General features: G+C 34.0%; 1 long non-coding RNA gene across 1 annotated transcript; it reads left to right on the top strand.

Moving 5' to 3' along the window:
- The first annotated feature begins 1695 nt into the window (after nt 1-1695).
- On the top strand, nt 1696-16704 carry LOC128157737 (uncharacterized). The gene is made up of 3 exons (XR_008239852.1): nt 1696-1793; nt 13269-13404; nt 16266-16704. It is a non-coding gene; the product is annotated as an uncharacterized LOC128157737 (long non-coding RNA).
- The last annotated feature ends 701 nt before the right edge of the window (nt 16705-17405 follow it).

The following is a 17405-nucleotide window of genomic DNA, read 5'->3' as shown; positions in this document are numbered from 1 at the left end:
AAAGAAATCGATTTAGACAGAACAAAAAATAAATAAATGTATAAATGTGCAAATTTCTATAATTGTTTTGTACACATGGATCAGACATAAAGTAGAGAGAGAGAGAGAGAGAGAGAGAGAGAGAGAGAGAGAGAGAGAGAGAGAGAGAGAGAGAGATCATCAAGAGAGAGAGCTGAGTAATATGAAGAGGGATTGATTGAAGACAAAAAATCAGAAAAGGATGTTAGAGGGAGGCAGAAAGAGAGAGGCAGAAAGAGAGAGGGAGAGAGAGAAAGAGAGAGAGACAGACAGACAGACAGACAAACAAGAGAAATAGACAAAAATCAAGCTAATGCAAAGATAAGATGGGAAGAAAAATAGAAAGGAAAAGAAAAATTAATGCATTCAAGGAGAGATATACACAGAGAGACTGAGAGAGAGAGAGAGAGAGAGAGAGAGAGAGAGAGAGAGAGAGAGAGAGAGAGAATCATATGGAGAGGGATTAATTGAAGTCAATAAATCAGAAAAGAAATTGCCAGAGGGAGGCAAAAATAGAGAGAGAGAGAGAGAGAGAGAGAGAGAGAGACAGAGAGAGAGACAGAGAGAGAGACAGAAAGACACAAAAGAGAAATAGACAAGAATCAAGCCAATGCAAAGATGAGATAAGGAGAAAAATAGAAAGGACAAGAAAAATTAAGGCATTCAAGGAGAGATATACACAAACAGAGAGAGAGAGAGAGAGAGAGAGAGAGAGAGAAAGAGAGAGATAAAGAGAGAGATAGAGAGATAGAGAGAGAGATGCCGCTTGTGATAGAAATACATATAGATAACAGAAACTGTGGAATCTAATCAAACTTTCCAGTCTGCGTTTATCAAATCTTTGTTATATTTTGTAACAGAATCGTATGCTATAAAAAAATTAATGATATATAATAATGAAAGAAAAATATTGGTTACATGTAGTAGTCAAATGACAGAAATTCGGGATGGGGTCAATTTCTTTGGAAAGTAATAAATTTAAAAAAATCAACAAATACTGGTTGTTGTAATTCTAATTGTTGTAATGTAATTGTAAATTTAATGCAATATAAATGTAATTTAATTCTTGTAATGTTGTTGTTGTTAGAGGTTGTTACCATTGACATTACATGTACTGTCAGTGTGATTTATATGATTTTTAAAAGTAATTAAATTACAATAACTTTGCAAAAGAAAATAATTTAAAAATTACATTGGAGAAAAAAGTCATCACCACAGTCCCCTAACCTACATCCATCCGATCTGAGAAAATTGTATGCAACACCTGCACTAAAGCGAATTTTTTTTGTATTTTTTTATTAATAAAACCATGCACATCCTAAAAAAACAAACAAAAAATTACCCCCCCCCCCCCCAAAAAAAAAAGAACACACCCCACTCACACAAATCTAAGCCAAATATGAAACACATAACGTTATTAAATGTATCAATATATCTTTATATTTGAGAGAGAGAGAGAGAGAGAGAGAGAGAGAGAGAGAGAGAGAGAGAGAGGTAGGTCCCAAATATAGAGAGAAATTTAATGTTTGGATAATTTTAAAAGCTTTCTAAAATATTCTAAAATTTCTAAAAAAAGGAATATTCTGTATCACGCGTACCAGCAAATAAAGACTTTCGACACATCATAAAATTATATGTAATTAGATCGGGTTTGTAAACCGGAAGTCAACAAGAAATCCGTGATGGCCATGATGGCGGGGAAGCTGAACAATGTTGTCATCGAATATAGAACTATTATATTGAATCGAAAAATGATCTAAGCTGTGGCCTTAAAGGTAATAAGTATTTCATATGCACTACCATCCACGCTATTATTTATTTTGGCTAGGTTTGCTTCATAAGGTTTTATTTCTCGACCGAATTTTGCATCATAGATCTTCAAGTTGATTTTATGACGCCACCGCGCCGGTTCACATGCAGTGTGATACATATTCGGGGAAAATACTGCTAAATTGGGGGAAAAAAATGATTCTATTTTTATTTGAAAATTGGGCCGAATTTCAGCTCCTGAGAAGGTACTGATAAATCCCTGGGTTAACTGTTAAATGCAGTTTATCCTTACATTGTATTTCCTATAATTTGACTGTTTGATCATACATGGATTTTCACATCTTTAAATGAGACTCAAGTTCATTTACTTTACAGTTTATTTACACAATTATAATATGTATAATATTATATGCAGTTATCCTATCTAATGATCACTTTTCATTCATCAAGAAATCATCATTTTTAAATAAATTGGTAAGTCTGGGAGATTGGATACACATGTACAGTTGAGCCCAAGAGCTCAGGATTTTCCTGGATGAACTCGGTAGATTACGGAGATTGAAATAAATTTTCATACTGTCAACCTATTTTTGATTCAACATAATAAACACTAAAGAATAAACAATTAATGCTTAAAGTAAAGCAAGATTTTTTTCTTAATTTTAAAACAAAATATTTTAACTTTTTTCCGTTACACGGATTATGACGTTTTTAGCAGCTTTACATATTGTTGTGTGAAATTATCCATTTTCCCTGGGCACTCTTGCGATAAGGTGAAAAAACTCCCCATAATTTATAGAGTAAAGTTTGCAGTGCCTTAGTCATGCATTTCGTCAAAAAACAGGTAGTTTTGATAATCACTGATTTGGTACATTTTTTGACTTTACATATTAACTTGATGTTTGGGTATTCTGGTAATTGTATTTAAATTTTGCATATCTAATTTCATTTAACATATTGAATGTTTTGGACCCAACATTTGTAGTGTTAAATCTACGATTTGAAAAGGGCATCTTAAATAATGGTATAAAGGGCACTTTTCTCTGCGGTTAATATTATAAAACCTTGAAAGGGGCACCTTTTTCTACGGTAATATTATAAATCATTAATCCTTGAAACAAGCGTATTATAAGGAAAATTTTGCATCGTAATCAAGTGTTACCTCGAGATCTGTAATGAAACAAGATAATTGAACAATAAATGATTTGCTTTTGCATTCACAAAAGTCTTATTCAATATTTTTTTTCTGAATCAATCTTTTTTTTTCTTTCTTAAATTGATTTACATTCATTTATATCCCTTAGAACAGTCATGGCATTGGTCTGACTAGTTTTAAAGTATAATGCATTAAAAATTCTATATATAGTCTGTCCCAAGTTATTGCTTCCATCACTTTTTGATGATTTTTAAAAAAAAAATACATATACATGTGTAAGAAATTCCATTGAAATAAATGAAATGGAATATATCCAAGATATCTTCATTGAACAATTATCCCTTTTCACTCATAAAATTTCACAGGAACGAAAACAATTGTTTACATCTTTTCTCCATTCGGAATACACTCGGAATATATCGCACAATTTTTTAACATTGTCATCCGGGCTTATTAATGGCTGATGCAATGCAAAATCTCGTTAGACTTTCAATTTTTGGATGTGTATTGAAACCTGAAGCGTTAGAGGGGGCGTTTCAAAACAGATATTCTGGACTTTTTTCATATTAGTGGATAAACATAGTTTGAGCACAAAGGTATTTACTATTATTGAAATATCAAGCAAAAAGTGGTTGAAGCAAAATCTCGGGGACAGAGTATAGATAACCTTACGATGTCTCAATGATAAGCTAGCTTGTACAATTAGCCTACTAATTTCAAGGAGATAGTTCAGTTGTTATTTATCAAATTATTGTACCAGTAATTAGGTGTCAAATCGCCCATTAAGGGCAGCTGTGTATACCCCCTCAGCTTGGGCCTCTCTAGTTTACCTGTATCGTCTATTGTCTCAGGTCACCCGTGCGTGAAGTCCAGCGAGTGTTGGTTTAACTTTGCAATCAAAACAGAGGCTAGGGCAATGGTGGTTTTGAATTAAATTTACTTTCAATAAAAAGGGCATCACTTTTATTTACTATTAAAAGGGCATGGCGCTGATAAAATGGGGCATGGCGCCGCGCCACGCTAGTTCGCTTTAGATTTAACACTAATTTGTATACATAACGCCATATTTACCAACAACTTCTTTTAATGAGTACAATGCATAAGGATTTCCGAGTTAAATTGCTTGTACACGTTTATTGTATTTCGCGTGTTTCTGATAGGAGTTGCTGCAACCTAAATTCCTTTTTGTAAGTGAGGCCCCTTGAGGGGTTATTTGACATATTTACAGGGGTTCAACATTTTTTTTATGATGGTCAAGTCTAGGACTTAAAGAGTAAATTTTAGGCGAGTCTGAGGAAGAAATTCCCAAGTCCACATTGTCATGATTGATAGATAAAATTATATCAACCTAAACATCGCTAAAACTAATGTGATAATTTATTTTAATTTGTTGCAATGAATAAAAACTATACGTTTAAAATAATGTTTTATTTTATACATTTTATATCATTGTATTTAAGCCAAGGCCTATCGTCACGCCAGTTGCTTTTGGAATTCGTGAATTCTCTTCTTTTCATAAGTTTTGTCTGAGGAATTATTATTTTTATCACACCTCAAGTCACCCCCGGCTTCATGTTCCTCACAGGGTCTTTCATTTGTCATTCCTTTGCGTATAGTACTGCTTGTAAATCCAACAAACTTACTGCCGTTTGTCATAGGGGAGAAACATGAGTAAATGTGTAAAAGCAGGTCATACCGCAACAGAAAATAAAATGAGGATTGTATTTTCGAAATGTTTGTAATGCTTATGTGTTCATTAAGGCAAAAAAATAACACATTTTTATTAAATTCATGATGGAATTTGATTTATTTTTAATTTAAATTTATAATTATGAACTTTTTTTTTAATTTAAAAAAAGATAAGCAAGACACAATGCCAAGTCCCTGGACTTCGGCGATTCTAAATGCCAAGTCCTGATCTGGAATTTGTTAGTCCGGGACGTTGGGCTTGAGGAATTTTGAACCCCTGATTTTTGTCTGTTCATTTTAAAATGAACCAAAATTGGTAAACCGACCATTAATAATTCATGAAGAAAGTAATGATGTGTTCCATTTAGAGAGTTCCTTTTACCTCGTATACCATGATGACTGTGCAGTCGGGCAAAGATCTTGTAGTTTTCAGCATGTGTCAATTATACTGTCAATCAAAAATCCACACGTAGCACAAATGAATGATGTAAGATTATTCCAGTTTGCACGACCCTTAAAATACTGTAAGTTCATAGTTACATTATTTAGGTATGTGAAAGGGATTTTTATGTATTTCAACTGTTACTATCAATGTTATTTCTTATTTCCTAATGATTCAATGGGTAAATCTGAAGTTATTCACACATGTGTTTTCAGCTGTACTGTCTCTTCAAAAGATGATAATGTGTATAATTTTCTAAAAGTTTAACCCTTAGGCTGCTGCATTAATTTTCGCCAAGATGGCCGCCACTGCTGAATTAATTAATCACAATTAATGGTAATTGACCATCGAGTTTTAAAATAATATATCTCAGCAACTATTTATGCTACAGTTACCAAACTTATATTTAAGTGCAAGAGAAAATGTTGAAGATTTCAATGCAATGCTCATCTTCCTCATTTAACTTGTATTTATCAATCTAGGTACGTTCAGTTGTGAAAATCAATTAAAATCAATGCGTTTTATTGTTCCATTCTTCAATTGTCATATTTTAGAACCCAAATGACTGTATAAGTTCCTTAGTATATCAATAAGTCATACATTGTGGGATTCATTTTTATTCATATCATTTTTGAACATCAGGTAAACAATTGATAGGTCAAAATAACTGAAAAATAAAGAAATACATCAAACAGTTTATCAATGTTTTTTAATGTTGGTCTTATTCACATTCTCGGACTGCACACGTATCTCGGTAAAGATGTTGATCAATTAAACAAGAATTTCCATAAACATATCATTAAGAAATATTTTAGAAACGATAAAGGTTCGTAATCCTCCATTTTAGCGTTTAATTTTTCCTCTCTGGTGAATGGGATATTCCATGGTGGTGGACCAACACGCGACCAGCCTACCTCGAGATCGGCATCAAATTCTCGGTCATTTCTTGGCACAAAGTCCATTTCTCGGAAGTTTACCGCTCTATAGCATTTATTTTAAACTCTGGAAAACTCTAGAAACCTTCCGAAAACATCAATTGACCAATCAAATTTCATTCCTAACAACAGCCATCGTGTTTTTGTTCAAAGCGAGGCTTGGGGAAACCTTAGATAACTCGCTCTCGGAAAAACGACAATAGTTGCGCGTAGCAGTGGGGGACCTGAAATTTCGGCTCGACAATAGTCGCGCGTAGCAGCCTAAGGTTCGGAATGAATTCTGATGAAACATTTCACATGATTCTTGCACGCTTTGCTCATAATGCTTTTCACGCCTGATGTGACCCTGAATTCATGACTCACTGTAATGGTAAAATATTTTTTCTTGCAAACATTTTGCTGAATGAAAAAACTCAACATTTTAGAACTTTAATTCTAAAATTACAAGTCCTCGATCGTAAAGGAAGAGAAAACAGCAAAATTATCAGGTAATGGTCCGTCCGTCTGTCCAACTTCAGTTTTCACACTTTTTTTCTTTATACGTTTGCGGAATAATATGAAATTTGCTGAACAGCTTCAAAATGTCAAACTACAGATCAAGTTTACACTTTTGTAGCATTTAGTTGACATTTTTTCGAGAACATTAATTTTTTATATTCCAATTTTAAATGTTCGGGTTCATTATCAGATTCGGTGTGTATTGAATAAACGAGGAAAGTATGTAGTCAGTAATAATTTCGTGCATTACTTGGACCATTCCTTGAATTGTTTTTAACAAACAAATAAGTTCTGTAAAATATTGTCAAGCATTGTGTTGTAAATTAAATCGACAGGGTTTTTAGCTCACCTGAGCTGAAAGCTCAAGTGAGCTATTCTGATCACATTTTGTCTGTCGTCCGTCTGTCTATCTGTCTGTCTGTCCGTAAACTTTTCACATTTTCAACATCTTCTCAAGAACTACTGTGCCAGTTTCAACCAAACTTGGCACAAATCATCCTTAGGCAAAGGGAATTCAAAGTTGTGAAAATTAAGGACCACACCCGTTTTCAAGGGGAGATAATTAGAAATTAATGAAAAATTTTGAGAATTTTTCAAAAATCTTTTTCTCAAATACCAGAAAGCCAGGAAAGCTGAAACTTGTGTGGAAGCATCCTCAGGTAGTGTAGATTCAAAGTTGTGAAAATCATGACCCCCGGGGGTAGGGTGGGGCCACAATGGGGGGGTCGAAGTTTTACATAGGAATATACAGTGGGGCCTCAGATATCCGGAGGCCAGATAACCGGACGCTTCAGTTTACGGACGATTTTATTTGGGAACAGATTTTTTTATACGTTATTTTCTCTCATTTATCCGGAATTCCGCGTTCCGGATCTGGACAGTCTGTTTTTACCACAAAACATTGATTTACTACTAATCTTGCTTCATTTAACTGGACAGTAAAATTTGATGATACATTACTCTGTACAAAAGATTTCCCCTGTCAATTAAGTTTCACACTTTTTTACGTGCTAGACCCTCATGAGTAGCTTGTATAAACACACTGACTTCCCAAATCACTTTCAAAAATTGGAAAATTGCGAACAACAGTGTATCACACACATATCACACTGAGACACAAAGAATTTAGCTAGATATGGTTATCATTATTGTCCGGTTAATATTTCATGACAAAATAATAAAATAAAGCAGAGTTCTTTATATCTAAAAACGTTCATATCAACAGACAACTCTAGCATGTGTTGCTATATGGTATGAAAGGCAAAAAACCTAGCATCAACTCTGGGAGTCATTGTATACAAATACATTTAATTTATCATTCATGACAACAATAGACACATTTCAGATATCCGGACGCTTCACCTATCCGGACGATTGGACTTGGGAACGAAAGCGTCCGGATAACTGAGGCTCCACTGTATAGAGTAAATCTTTAAAAATCTTCTTCTCAGAAACTAATCAGCCAGGAAAGCTGAAACTTGTTTGGAAGCATCCTCAGGTAGTGTAAATTCAAAGTTGTGAAAATCATGACCCTGGGGGTAGGGTGGGGCCACAATGGGGGGTCGAAGTTTTACATAGGAATATATATAGTAAATCTTTAAAAATCTTCTTCTCAGAAACTAATCAGCCAGGAAAGCTGAAACTTGTGTGGAAGTATCCTCAGGTAGTGTAGATTCAAAGTTGTGAAAATCATGACCCTGGGGGTAGGGTGGGGCCACAATGGGGGGGTCGAAGTTTTACATAGTAATATATATAGTAAATCTTTAAAAATCTTCTTCTCAGAAACTAATCAGCCAGGAAAGCTGAAACTTGTGTGGAAGTATCCTCAGGTAGTGTAGATTCAAAGTTGTGAAAATCATGACCCTGGGGGTAGGGTGGGGCCACAATGGGGGGTCGAAGTTTTACATAGGAATATATATAGTAAATCTTTAAAAATCTTCTTCTCAGAAACTAATCAGCCAGGAAAGCTGAAACTTGTGTGGAAGTATCCTCAGGTAGTGTAGATTCAAAGTTGTGAAAATCATGATCGCTGGGGTAGGATGAGGCCACATTGGGGGGGGGGGGTGTTAAAGTTTTACATAGGAATATATAGAGTAAATCTTTAAAAATCTTCTTCTCAGAAACTAATCAGCCAGATGATTCTTTATAATTGTTAAGACTGGCTCCAGGACAATTCTTCGGCCTCACAAGAAGGTTCAGAGTTTGATGTAGCTTTATATCCCATATATAAACAATTGTTAAGATCTTTTTGAGAACTGCAATACTCAACATGTGATATGACTATAAAATCATCCTGTTAGAAAAGGGACTAATGATTATAAACATAAGAATATCCAGGGGGAAAAATGGATTTTAGTTATACAGGATCTACATGTATTATTGTACATTGTCCAGATTGTTTGTATTATGATTCCATTAAGCTGATTTTATCATACCTATTGTTCCTCAGGTGAGCGATGTGGCCCATGGGCCTCTTGTTTGTATTATTACAATCGGGTATGTTATCGGGTTGGTCTGTTGAATCGGGGTACAGAAGTTGGTTAGAAATGATATTCTGCATAACAGTGCATTGTTTTTCACAAATTTCTACAAACCGATTATTGCTTATGCAATACTCTCAGAATGCTTGTTTATTTGGGTTTCAACCGTGAGTCAAGGTGTTTAAGTAAATGGGTTGGAAGAATTAATTTGGAATGGAAACAATCATAAACTGTTAAACTATTAAATGAATATAAGTAACTGTTCAAAATGTGCCATATGCAGATTATCTCATGAGTTGTAACTTGTATCACAAAAAGCTTGCTGCAAAATGACAGAAAAATTCGGATTGACATGCTGTGAAATCCAGTAGATTTTTTTCAGCATATGTCTTCACTAATTAACTTACAATAATTGTCCAAGTTTTGAAAATCTTTGAAACAGTAGATGTTTTTCAGCATATGTCCTCACATATTAACTTATAATAATTGTGTATTGAAAATCTTTGAAACATCATCACCAGCTCCGCAAAAAAAACAGTCATGTTAATTTTTAAATTGGCAACTCGATCTGCATCTGAATTTTACAATCTTAGGTTGAGTAGCATGTTTGAGCATATTTTTTTCTCTTAAGCAGAACACTCGACTTATCGTCTTGATCGACTTGTCTAAGGCTTGAGGTCAGAAAATAGTATTAAAAATCTTGGTTTTAATCATCTTGAGCTGGCTGTGTTATTGAAAATTACGTTGTTGAATTCAATGTTCATCTTTAATCATTATCATTTTCACTCATCTGTTAACACTAGAATACATATTAATAACAGTTATTAAACAATGGTGCATAATTGTCTTTAATCAATTAAAAGTTTTACCGTTCCGTTTTTATAAACACATTGTCACATGATTCCATATATCACTATAGTGGGAAGATAATATTGCACAGTAAAATTGAATCCAAACTTGAATGGAAAAAAATATTGCAGTAGGTCCGGGGAATGTTTTAAAGTTTTATTATTTTATTAGTAAAGAGTTCTTAGTGGAAAGTATAAATAAGAAATATTTTATGGTCGAAATCAATCTTGAAATACGTTATCGGCAATTATCAACTCTATTGTTTATACGGTAGGCTGATCCCGGTTGTGCTAATAATCTTGCTAAGGCTGACATCTATACGGCAATTTCACTCCCTGTGTATATAAAGAGTACAGTTATAAGAGTGATTATAGTTCATTGATTAATTATTGTCCAATTCTTTGATTATTGTTACCGTAAGGTCTCGTGTATAATACGCACTCGTGTATAATACGCACCCCCAAAGTTGACCAAAAAATGGCGAAAAAACAGCAGGTCCTATGTATAACACGCACAAAAAGAATGGCGAAATCAACGGCCGCTATTTCCCTCAAAACTATCGATGTTTCTTGATAATTTCATAACCCATGCGCAATTTCTTTAATTTTGTGATCGGAGCATAGCACAGACGATGAACATTGACGGCCGCCATTTTCCCAAATAACCATCAATGTTTAATGATAATTTTATAACCCAAGCGTAATTACTGTAATTTCGTGATTGGAACATGACCCAAGCGATATTAGAGTCAAAGTTCTTACAATTCTACTTAAAAAGGACGGCATGATTTACATGGGCGGTATTCAATATTATTTGCCACTTCTTAAAGAATTTCATAAAGTTGAAGATCATCATACGTAGAGAAGGATGGCAACCGAGCTTAGTGCTTAATTAAAAGTAATAATGTTTGCAGATATAAACCAAAACAACATCAAACGAAATGGTTTAATTGATTTATTATAGTCAAACCATTTGATTATTGTTTAAATAAACATTGTGAAGAAACGTATGTATGTCGTATATATCGTCATTTTCAAGTCGTACAAATGATCGATCTATTTCTAACAGTGTCTATGTAAAACTATAGCATGTAACTGCATTACTGGATACAAAGTAAACAAGTTTTATCAAATCATAGTAATTGCTAAGCTTTCTGCACTTGAGTACCCCCTTTGAAGTCCGACACAAGACAGGTGCATGCCTCTGACACCGGAAATTGTTAAACAAACATTGACCACGCGCCGAGTCAACAGGTGGCTGGTTACGTAATGGCGAATACACTGGCGATGGTCAGAGTGGGTGATGATTTTAATACATGGGAATAAAATATTTCTGTCAAAGTAAGTTTAGTTTTGCACATGATGGCACGTGATATCGGGAATTGTTTACAATGCAAGCGACTTTGTATATGTTGCCGGTATTTGAAAATATGATGCATAAGTATAAAGTAAAATTGTTTAAATGTTAATCATTAATAATAATTGGTATCAATATCGGGGACATCATGGCATCATACACTGATAATGTTACTGCAGTTTTATACGCCATTTTGAAGTGATAAGATCGACGTGTCATCTGAATTGACTTATTGTAGGATTTTGTTAAAATTTTGGCTAAAAATGAGCAATTTGACTAGTCGTCTGCATCGACGATTCGTTGTGAAAATACGGTAATCACAATCCAGTCCAAAATTGAGCATGTTTGTGCCGTAAAAGTTTTGTGTATGTTTGAAATTAAACTAATGCACCCTTGTGAGAGAAGTGGGCCATTGATTAATAGAAGTGGATAAAAATGCAATTTGTAATTTTTACACCCCCCGCAAACAAGGTTTCAGGGGTATATAGGAAGCACCTTGTCCGTCCGTCTGTCTCTGCAAAATTCGAGTCCGGTCCATATCTTTCTTATGGAGAAACATTGGAAATTCTTACTTCACACAAAGATTGCTTATGACCTAAGGGTGTGTCATGACCTTGACCCAAGGTCATTTGGGCAAGGGCAAGGTCACTGGCAGAAAAAGTGCAAAATTCGTGTTCGGTCCATATCTTTCTAATGGTGAAACATTGGAAGTTCTTACTTGACACAAAGATTGCTTCTGACATAAGGGTGTGTCATGACCGTGACCTAAGGTCCTTCAGGCAAGGTCAAGGTCACTGGCAGAAAAAGTGCAAAATTCGTGTTCGGTCCATTTCTTTCTTATGGACAAATATTGGAAGTTCTTAATTCACATAAAGATTGCTTATAACCTGAGGGTGTATCATGACCTGGACCAAAGGTCAATTGAGAGAGTTCAAAGTCATTGTTTAAAAAATGCTTAATTTTTGTCTGTGTCATGTCTTATATTAATGGAAATAATAAGAAGTTAAAATACTTGTCTCAGGCCACATAAAATTATTTTTAAGATTCTCATCCCTGTGTCTCTGAAACTGGCCTTCCTCATATTTTTTTATTTGGAAAAAAAAAAAGTGTGTGGAAAAAACATTTCGAACAAAAATCGGGCTCAGTATACCAATAATTCAAAATGTTTATATTATATGGCTGCTTGACATGTGGATTTTCGTTGATTCCGGTCATGTTTGTTAACAAAAGGATGCAAATGTCCTCATGCATTAACGGTTAACTTGAAATAAAATGGAATTTAAAGAATAGAAATTGGTTTCTGTACTCATATTAGCATTAATTAGCAGTTTAAAAAATAGAGTACTTATTATTTATAGACAATGGACGGTGAAATAGATTCATCCAATATTTTCTATAATAGAAAAAATACATGAATTATGATTTGTTCTTAGTGGGGGGTATCAATTGTGAGCTTGCTCACAGTACCTCTAGTTATTGTCAGTATCAGTTGTAAATTCTTTGAAAAAGGCTACAACAAAATAAATACTTTCTCAACTTAAATTAATCCACAAAAATGATTGAATTTATCGATGAACCATTATGCTGAAAAATGAAATGAAGAACCTATTCAAACTTTGTTTTTGACAATTGTTAACACCATAAAAAACAAGAAGCGATTATTGTGAGAACTCTTAGTCAATTATTGCAGTGATATAGTTTTTGTAGTCCTGATACTTATGTAAATGACAGCATTGTGTCTTCACTCAACACATCAGTCCATCAGTCGCAGCGTGTACACACCTCTGCTAGAATTGCGATAAAAAGGCAAGAGATGATTAACTTGATAGAATAAAATGGAAAAACTTGTAATTAAAATTGATTTAACTATTAACCTGATAGGATTTACCCATGATAGAATAATATACATGCACGATATGTCATTGGTGAACTTTATACACAGCAGGAACATGAGAAGCACATTTTAAAAATTAATGTTGGAGATACTGTAACACATAGTCAATTTATATTTTTGTGTGAGACTTTAAGAGAAACATGTAACTTTTATTTAGACTGCAATTTTTTGCTTGTTTCAGGAGTAGTCTCCTTTGATAAAGATCAACAGTGACAAATAAACAATGCTGTCTTGTCATCAACGGTGAAATTTGAGACTTTTATACCCATATATCTACCAATCACCTCTGTCCACTTTGTTTTGTACATCTGAGACAGGTAAGAAAATCAAGGTCATTGTTTGAAATCAATTTAATAATAATTTAACTCCCTTGTATAAGAATTTGTTACATTTTACATGGGTGGGTGTGCACATTTGGAAAGTAGGTATAGAAAAATAGGTGAGATTTGTGATGTGATAGCAATTATAGTCTGCTCTCAATTCAAGGTGTTACCTGGAATTTTAGCTGTGTTTTATCAGAGCAATAACCATGTTAATGATTTTATAATTTGTTGTTGGTGTACTCTCTTTTTACAACTTGGTTGTAAAATGCTTGTTTATAACTAGTTGTTTGGTATCCGCAGAAAGGGATTATATAAGGGGACAGATCTTTGTCACAAATATTTCAATTTTTAAAGGAGTGACTTTGACAGTAGTTTTAATGACATCACTGCTTAAGTATATTGTGGGTCACTTTTTGGTATTTCAAATCAGTAGCTAAACTGGCAAAACACAGTCCGACAAAAATATTTTAAATGTTAATTAATATACCCCAAACTGTGGACAGTTAAAAATGCCTGAATTAGGTCTACATTTGATATGTTTTGTGAATAATCTTTACAGTTCTCCGCAGGCGCCCTATAGTGATTAGTCTGTCTGTCAATCCCTCCATCCGTCTGTGTGTCTGTGATCACTTGTCCGGGGCATATCTTCATTCCCCTTGGCCCAATCTGGCTCATACTCCATCCACAAAATGTCTTTGGGAAAAGGTGTGCAGTGACTTTGAACTGTGTTTCTAAGTCAAAGGTAAATAACAAAGCAGAAGTATATACAAAATCATTGTCCGGATCATATCTTCTCTCCCCATGGTCTAATCTGGCTCATACCTCACCCACAGAGTGCCCTTGGATAAAGAGTATAATGACCTTGAAACATGTTTCTAGGTCTAAGGCTAAGGTCATGGCTAAATTATATATAAAATCCCTGTCCAGGGCATATCTTCTATCTCCGTGGTCCAATCTGACTCATACTTCACCCATAGAGTTTCTATGGCTAGAGGGTGTGCAGTGATCTTGAATGAAGTTTGAAGGTCAAGGGTCAAGGTCATATCAGACCACTCAAAACATTTTTTAGGTCACCAAAGTCACACAGGTGACCTATTGCAATTGGTCTTCATCCGTCGTCATGCGTCTGTGCATTGTGTGTTGTGCTGTAACAATTTTACATTTTTAACTTCCTCATGAAAACTACAAGGCCAATTGCTACCATTTTTGATGTGAAGTTTCTCTATGGTAAGAGGAATCAAAATTGTGAAATTCATGGATCTACCACCCCCAGGGCGTCACAGGCGGGGCAACATATGCAAAAAAAGCAAAATTTTCATTAATCTTCTTCTCTACTCCCACACATGTGAGAAAAAAACTGCATGCATCGTTATGATGTCCACAAACTCCTCTACCTAAATTGTGAAATTCATTGCCTTGGGTCATGGGTTCAGGTTGTGGGGGCATATAGTGTTAATGCACATACAATGTAAAGTTTAAAAATCTTCATCTCTACAGACACAGAACACGGAATAAAAACTACCGACCATAAAACCTGCTACTACACCTCTAAAACAAACTGTACCATTCCATGCAAGAAACGAACCGTACCGTTCACAAAACAAACCGTACCGTGCAAAAAGCGTGCAAGATAATTTATGCAAGACCCGCCTCCAGACAGACAAAAAAGCATACCGTACCGTGCAATAAGCGTGCAACTTCCATATATGGCTTATTGACCTAATGTTTTTCGATAAATACAGATGGAGATTATTGCTGACCAGTTAAGTTCAATATTTTGTTAGATTTTTTAATATGGGATTAAATAACACATACTAAGATTTAAAACTGTTATTCACATTAAAACAGTTACGAAATATTTTAATTTAATTTCCTTTCTAAGACCGTTATCATTTCTTTGGTTTTCGACAACACTTGCATTGCCGATTTCCTTAACATTGTAAACTTTTAATGTTCAGACAATTCGTGGTTATACTATTTTGATTATTTGTATGAAATGTTTGAAACACTGGGTACACGCACATACTGGACCTTACCTTCTCAGGAGAGAGAGAGAGAGAGAGAGAGAGAGAGAGAGAGAGATAAAAAAAAGGTGTATGTTTAGAAATAAGTACATTATGGCTAAACAAAAGGTTGAAATATTATGATATATAATTTTATATCCTTTTCAAATTGAAAAAAAAGATTGCCGACTTAAGTTACTCGGACACAGAAAATTATCGGTGCTTTCAACGTTAATGTTTTCACAGACGTGATGTTGTAACTGACAATCCGACTAAAATGTCGGGAGCTTGCCTTAACGTCTTATTTTCTGTTATCGGAAAAAACCCTTTTGATAGAACACCTTTTGATTTGTTAATTAATCTACAACTAAACTTTAAACCAATTAAAAATGAGAAAAGAAAACATTTAATATAATGTTTTCAAATATATGTGGATGTGCTGTACATGTAGTAAATGACAACCACATATTTCTGGTGACTCGAGTGATTTGTACTTCAGCTATTTATGTAGCAATAAATAACCAAAAAATCACTCTTATATGATAAATTATAGATAAATACATGTACAAAATTTTAATAAATTAAATGCAAGCATTGAACGAAAAAAAGTACACGCAATCCATAAAATAACTTTCAACTTTATTTCCCGCATAGCTGGTAATGTCGTCGTGATTTCACATGAACAAAAATCACACGTGCGATACATGTTTAAGTGTACAGAAGCTGATCAGAAACACAACAGCGTCTTTCATCTTGGGTTCTATACACAACAGGTGTTATTGTCTTATTTTGTTTTTTGGCAATTATTGTACTTTACAACTAAATCTGTATATTTGGATGCTTTATTAACAGGTGTACACGAGATGCCAGTATTCACTCCTTTCCACGGACACCTGTTAGGTAACTCATCACAATCTATCGTATGTAGAGTCTGAATATATCTTCTACTTTGTTAGTTTCATCGCTTTTCTTAATCTCTAAAAATCAAAAGAACTGTCTGTAGATATGTACACAAACAACTACACGTAAGACTAACGGCGCGTGGATCCGTAGAACAATTCAGCGACTCTATACATGCGGGATTTTCACAATTATTAAATTGCGATAAAAATATCATTTACCGGGTACGTTAATGTACCAAAAAAAAGAATAATTACATTGTAAATAGTTGAATGGAATTTTGCAAGTGGATGTAAGCACAAAAACAGCTCTTTTGAGATTTATTTTCAATCTAATATGTGTGATGTAAAAAAAACTATATTATTTTGCTATAAGTTTGTATAATTGGTCATTTGAGGGGGATTTTATCACAGGATCGCCGGTCAATCATATTTTGATTATACACGCCATCTTAGTTCAGATAAGAAAAGCGATGATGGGTTAATTGAAGGTATGATCTGTGTATACGAACAAGTGCAGAAAATCATAGAGTCAATATTTGAATGAATAAAAATTCGTGTCAAAAAACTATATAACAGTTGATTACAAGATTTATTATCTGAAAATCATTGTTTATCTTATCATTAACTGCGTGTAATTTTACATCGTCTATTCACTAAGGGAATTTGATCGGCAGTAGTACTACAATAGTACGCAATAAAGAATGATCATACGAATTATGAATAAAGAAAAAGAAAGATGCTTGTAAAAATAACAACTAGCCGAGAATCAAGACAACGATAAAGGAAACTAAAGAAATATCGGAATAAAGTCGGAGCAAATTTTTCAAAGCAATTTTAAATTGATTAGAAATATTTAATGACTTCACTTCAAGTACATGTACAGAAATAAAAACTTATTAATCTCGGCTAGTTGTTATTTTTACAAGCATCTTTCTTTTTCTTTATTCATAATTTTATTAGATGCTTTGTAAAATTATTGACAACTCACTGAATTAACAAAAATATGTTGGATTAAAGTCAAACAGTTCTTTACATCTATCTTAATGATTACATTTATCTAAAATTAAATATTATTAAATAATAACAGACT

Source organism: Crassostrea angulata, chromosome 8, assembly GCF_025612915.1.
Source record: "Crassostrea angulata isolate pt1a10 chromosome 8, ASM2561291v2, whole genome shotgun sequence".
Lineage (NCBI taxonomy): Eukaryota > Metazoa > Mollusca > Bivalvia > Ostreida > Ostreidae > Magallana > Magallana angulata.
This window is presented reverse-complemented; position numbering and strand designations above follow the sequence as displayed.